This window comes from Nymphaea colorata, chromosome 11 (assembly GCF_008831285.2).
Source record: "Nymphaea colorata isolate Beijing-Zhang1983 chromosome 11, ASM883128v2, whole genome shotgun sequence".
Classification (NCBI taxonomy): Eukaryota; Viridiplantae; Streptophyta; class Magnoliopsida; order Nymphaeales; family Nymphaeaceae; genus Nymphaea; species Nymphaea colorata.
In genome coordinates, this window is record NC_045148.1 from 4,928,532 (window position 1) to 4,934,531 (window position 6,000).

The window sequence follows — 6,000 nt, forward strand, 5'->3', positions numbered from 1 at the left end:
TTTTGAATTCGAAAGGTGGTAAGTTTTTTGTAAATATATCAGCAACTTGGTCTTCAGTCTTTATATATTCAAGAAGTATTAATCATTTTTCGTATGTCTTTTTTTGTAAAATGACAATCAATCTTGATATGTTTTGTTTTTTCATGGAATTCTGGATTTTTAGCAATGTGAATTGCACTCGTATTATCACTAATTGATATATGGTTCAGTTGTGGTCGTTGTGGACCGGAGTTTCAACTTCTTCTTGTAGCCACCTTATCTAGATTACTTTAGTTGTAGTTTGAGTCATAGCTTTATATTCAGCTTCAGTTGTAGGCAATGTTACCCTTTGTTACTTACATTTTCAGAAAAACTTATACTTGCTAAAAAAGATACAAAATCTAACTGTAGGAATCTATCTCGAGTGGATCCTCCAAAATCAGCATCACAATATGCAACAAGTTTCGAATTGAATGAAGAGGATTTCCTCCAAGTCTATTGAAACACCCCACCCTAAAATATCTAAGGCCCGGTGGAAACTAGTTTAGTGGTTCGCTCCACCCTATAATATCTAATGGATTTTCGGCTGTCACAATGGTACGCTCAAGTGGTGGCGTAACCCGTACCGGTACGCCAGTACGGGCCGGTATGTTTGGATCTAGTTCTGGGTCGGAACTAGATCCAAACCATATTTTAATAACGTAAAAACTAAAATCCCGACCCTCCTTCTCCTCTTCTCAACTTTCTTCCTTCCCTCGGCAGTGAGTATTTGCAGCAACCTTGGGCAGCGGCGGCGATTGGATGGCAACGGACCGGCAACTGCACGACGATGGACCGGCGACGAATGGCAGCAGTGTTTAGGGTTTTGCCTCTTGATGCCCAATATTGTGATTTTGTCTCTTGATGCCCTATTTTGTGCTTAAAAACATGTTTTGGCTTTCCGTGGTGCATTAGTTTTGCCGTTATTCGATGGAATTTGGGCAGTTTTGTTCTGAAAACTTAGGGATGATTGGAAGTTTTTCAGGGTTTTTGTAAAGCTAAAAAGTATGATTTCTCTTGAAAGTTCTAGCTGCTCAAGTTGTCATAGGAGATGGTGGTTTTATATTTTGAAGTCTGTCGATATCCTTTTTCATTTTTCTGTTGCTAATGGAAGACGATGACTTTTACACATCCGAATTCTCCGCTCATGGTTGGAAAAAACAAGTTCAAGGCTGGTGTTCGTGGGTCTGACATGACAAACTTCTTCTTCTTCTTTTTGATCCAGTTTTTGGTTGATATTACACTCTATCTATGGGGAAATCCAAGAATTAGAGAGAAGGAACATTTGATGTTTTTTTGTTCTTTTTTTATTTATGACTTTAGAGATTATCTATGGACTGATGAAAGGAACATTGTATGTTTTTTTGATCTATGGATTCATGAAAGGAACATTGTATGTATTATGACATGTGAGAAGATTTTTTGGTTTTTTTTATTTTTGGTATTATAAATTAATAATATTATAATAGTCACCATACGCATACCAAGATTTACGAAAACACCGTATCAGTACCCGTACCGGCACCTATACCCGTACCATTGTGACATAGATTTTCGGCACTAAGGGAAATTGTTCTAATTTGAGTAGGTTGTCAACTGACGACATATTGGCTTTATCATAACTTTGCACAGGGTGATACATATATTGTTCAATAGTGGCCTGTATTGCCTCAATTTCTTTATTTTTAAAATTTAAAATAGATTATTATAACTTCATTTAGAAAATAAAAAATAGAAGGAATGCAAACTTATATGGGCTCATAATGTGCAGGCTGATATAGTGTTACATTAACAATCGTATAAATTGAAAAGTAGGCTCTCAAGTCCCCTTTCTTTTAATAAAAAGATAGTCATATCACATTATCAATTTTCATGAAGGACTTCATCTAAACATATAATAAAAAAAATATATTATTATATGATCATACTATCTTTTTCAAGGAAAACTTCGAATAAACCCTGCCATTGGAAGATCTGTGGATCCTATGGAGTCTGCTCGATCTAGGGAATGACGGGCATCTTGTCTTTTCATTCACTTGCCATCTTAGACACTCAGACTCAATATGGCAGGGGGAAGGGGTCTCTTGTGGCGAGACACTATTGCTATCGCGCCTAGAAAACCCAAAAAAAATGAAAAAAGACTCTATAGCTCTGCAAACCAAGGGTTGTGTTAGGTCCAAAAATTACGGTGATAGAGGAAAAATACCAGCCGGGGCCTCGCCCGACGTATCCATGCAGCAAGTGGCCGAGACGGATAGCGAATGGCCTCCAAGGGCCTCTGCAGTAGCCAATTGGGCGTCGGCTGCACACTCGCGGGTTGGTGTGGCCGACCGTCCTGTAGCGATGAACAACGTGGCCTCAAGTGGAAGTGTGTCATCCACTCAACAGCAAACTCTCGGCAGCAAGGGCATCATGCTTGTCGCCAGCGAGTAGCAAGTCCTCGTTACGCTCTAGTGCACTGCTGGCCATTAACCCACAAAACCAACAAGTAAATAATCAGCGAATCTAACAAAAGGAGATCAACAAGAATGTAGAGACTTCACTAGCCTGCAACTACGTCGGATTCAAGAGAGAGATTCGGGGAGGCCTGGCTTTGGTGACAGATGCAACCTTTGCCGGATGTTGCAAGAGGACACGCCACTGCAAGAGTCGCTGCTGGAGGGATGACCGAGCTGACATGGTGTCAAGAGAGGGGACTGAAGGAGGTACCCTTTCATGCCTTATCTGCAAGTTTGTCAATTGATCTGAGGCGTCTCCAAGCACCATGCTGCTCCTGCTCCCAAGGATCGCACTCTGCTGCTCACAGGGGACGGCAATTACAGTTTTCCCGGCTGAACAACAGCCCTATCTTCACCCTTGAGTTGGTTACAAGCGGACCCAATGCCCCAAGCCTTACCACAATCTCTCAGGTATAGTACTATTCAGGCTTTAAAGTTACAAACTGAGTGCGATACAAACAAAATTAATCCTCTTGCATCTCACTTACACACCCAATCAACTAGGTAGGTCTCACGCCCAGGGGCTGTGTCCTCGGCACCCTGTTTTCGAGGAGGAGCCCTCTGCTGGTCGCTGGCAGGTGGCCCGGTAGGAATGAAAATGCATCTCTGCCCGTTCTAGATGGTGGACAGAGAAAATACCAGCTGAGTTCTCTGGGCATGCAGAGCAGCAGCAGTCAGGACGAGTCCACGGCCTCCAAAGTCCCACCAGGGATTGCAGACACCGACAGGGAGAGCCGTGACCGTGTCGGCAGTCGGCAATGGGATGCAGCCTCTAGCCAGGGTTGGGAGGTTCTCCTCGCGATGGGTCAGAAAACGTGGGGACAGATTAGCAAGAACAAAAGAATAGCCAAGGAACAAAGGAAGATAATGCTGGAACACTTCACCGAATGGTCGTGTGTCCCAAAAGTTGAGTTGTTGATATGGGGAGGGTAGAGTTCCTTGTGCAACACTCTCTCGACTAGGCACGGGTGCCGGTGCTGCAGGATCGATCGGCGAGGCAGATGCCGTCGTCGCCAGCGCCTTCGTTCCTCCACCCGTCGGGACGTCGCTCATAAGGGGTGTCACACAGAGAACACATAGCTTACTATAGGCAAGGAAAATTGATTAATGCGAGAAAGGATGCCTGGAGACCTTACCAGTCGAACGAGGATCCCAACAAGTGTCTGGGGGAGCGAACGAAATTTTCGGCGTCTCTTCCTCAGATGAGCGCTGAAACAAAGGCCTCAGGGGAGGCAGCCGGAAATCGGGAGGTTCTGGCCGGCTCCACTCACCACGCCGGTCGAGCAGGTGCTTGTTGGGATCGCCAAGGCCCGATGGCGCAGTCTGTAGCTTCTGGAACCCAACGGAGGTCGGCACCAGCGCCGCGAGCAAGGAAAGGGGACGCCAGAAAACTTGAAACAGGGAGAGAGACGGCCAGGAATCCGAAGTTTCCGGCCACGAGAGGCTACCTCATGGGTCGAGCTTGGGCTCATTAGGGTCGCTAATCTCCGAGGACGCTGTCAGTGAAGTTTGATGTGGAATGGTGACCGGAATCGCGAACGGTGGTGCAAGGGGCAAACTCACCGGAGGAACTCGAACCTGAGAACCTGATGGTCTTCTAACGCGAGGAACAGGTAAAATCCAGAGCGAATTGACCGGGTATTACTTGGGGAGGTCAGTGAGACTCGGACGACGCTGTGCAGGCAGGCTCTCGACGGGGTTCACTGCGAAAATTATGAGGAACAAAATGGAAGAGTAACCGGCGGAGAAGCTACCACGTCAGGTGCGAACCAGGTGGTAGGGAGGAGGTCAGTGAGACTCGGGCGACGCCGTGCAGGCAGGCTCTCGACGGGGTTCACTGCGAAAATTGTAAGGAACAAATGGAAGAGTAACCGGCGGAGAAGCTACCACGTCAGGTGCGAACCAGGTGGTAGGGAGGAGGATTGTCGGGGTCATGACGGCATTTGTCACTGCCGAAAATTTTGCCGTGATCGGAGGAAGCTATTCGAGTGTCGTGGTGGTGTGGGGAGTCGCTCAGAATTGCCGAAGAAGAACCACATCACCGGGAATAGTCTGCATCTGTTTCTACTGGGAAAAACGTTCGAAGAACCACGTTGATCGTTTTCCGCCAGAGTTTTTGGAGTTTCAGGGAGGGAGGTACCACATGAGATGGCGATATCGAACAAGAAGCCAGCGAATGGGCTGCCAGGAAACCCTCTGGAATTTTAGAATCTGGTTTACAACTTGGTCGAAAAGCTCGTTCTCCTTCGGCGAGAAGGGGTTTATCGGGTGGGAAAGAAGAAACCGGCTCGACCGGTGTTCCCTGCGCGGAACCGGCGCGTGTGAAAACCGCATGCCTGTCAAACCGGTTCCAACCGGTTCGGATCGCCTGAACCGGCTGAGTTACTAAAACAAAACCCGGGTTGGCTGCCTAGTACAAGCAAAAAGGTTGAGGTCCGGATATTTACCCACCATTACAAACATCCGAAAACCCAAAAGACAAGCGGGTCAAATCTTGTCGATACTGGTGACGTGCTTCCTCCTTCGTGCGCTGATAACGAGCGGTGGCAACGGCTAGCCAAGGCAACGTGCGGTGGCAACGGCTAGCCAAGGCAGCTGACTGGCCTGGGCCAAGCTTGGTAGGGTCTCTTGTTCGTGCTTTTCGACGTCGGACAATGCTGTTAGCCCCAGGTCGCCGTCCTTGGCAGCGCTCCTCGGCTGCCGTCTATCCCCTGGCTCGACTGGTCGGGTGACGTTTTGCAGGGTCTTGGCCATGTTTTGCTCCCTTGAGGCCACTTCACTCTCAGCTATCCCGGCCGCACCTGGGAGGGCTGTAACACCAAGATCACAACGAGTTCGATAATGAACAAGGACCATGGACAAGAATTTCACGATCCCAAAACATGCGCCACGAATTGTTGGTTGTCTGCAGTAATAGGAAAAACTATTCAGGAACATGGGTCGACCAATCGACGTCTGCAGTTGATCTTGTCACCTGAAGCAGCTTAGAGCCCAGACAATGGATGGCTGGGATTGGGGTGAGCTGAGATCTTCGATAATGCTGCCGAAGCACAACACGTGCGAGGGGATGCGTCCAAGTCATGAGGGAGTACTTGGTTCTCTGAGTGCTTGAGGCAGGTCGACCCACGACCAGATGACGCAGATGAGTAGGAGGCAAACTAAGAATCTGCCTCTCGAAATGTCTGCATCTCTATTGTTGCTTAGGTGAAGTTAGGAATGCCACAGAAGTGGAACCGGGTCCCTAGCAACACCACAATGTACGAAGCAAGCGTCGAAGGCTTCGTGTTCTCAAGATGTTGTAGAGAGAACTGACGAAGAGCAGGTGTTCGCACCCCACCCCTTTCTCAAAGGGGGTCGAAATGTGAATCAGTAAAATTTTTTTAAAATTGAAGGGTTTGAGAAAAAAATATAAGAGAAAGGGATCCGCCTGTCGGTATGAGGTCCAACCATTCCTGCCGCCTTTAACATGGGTAATTGAATAAAA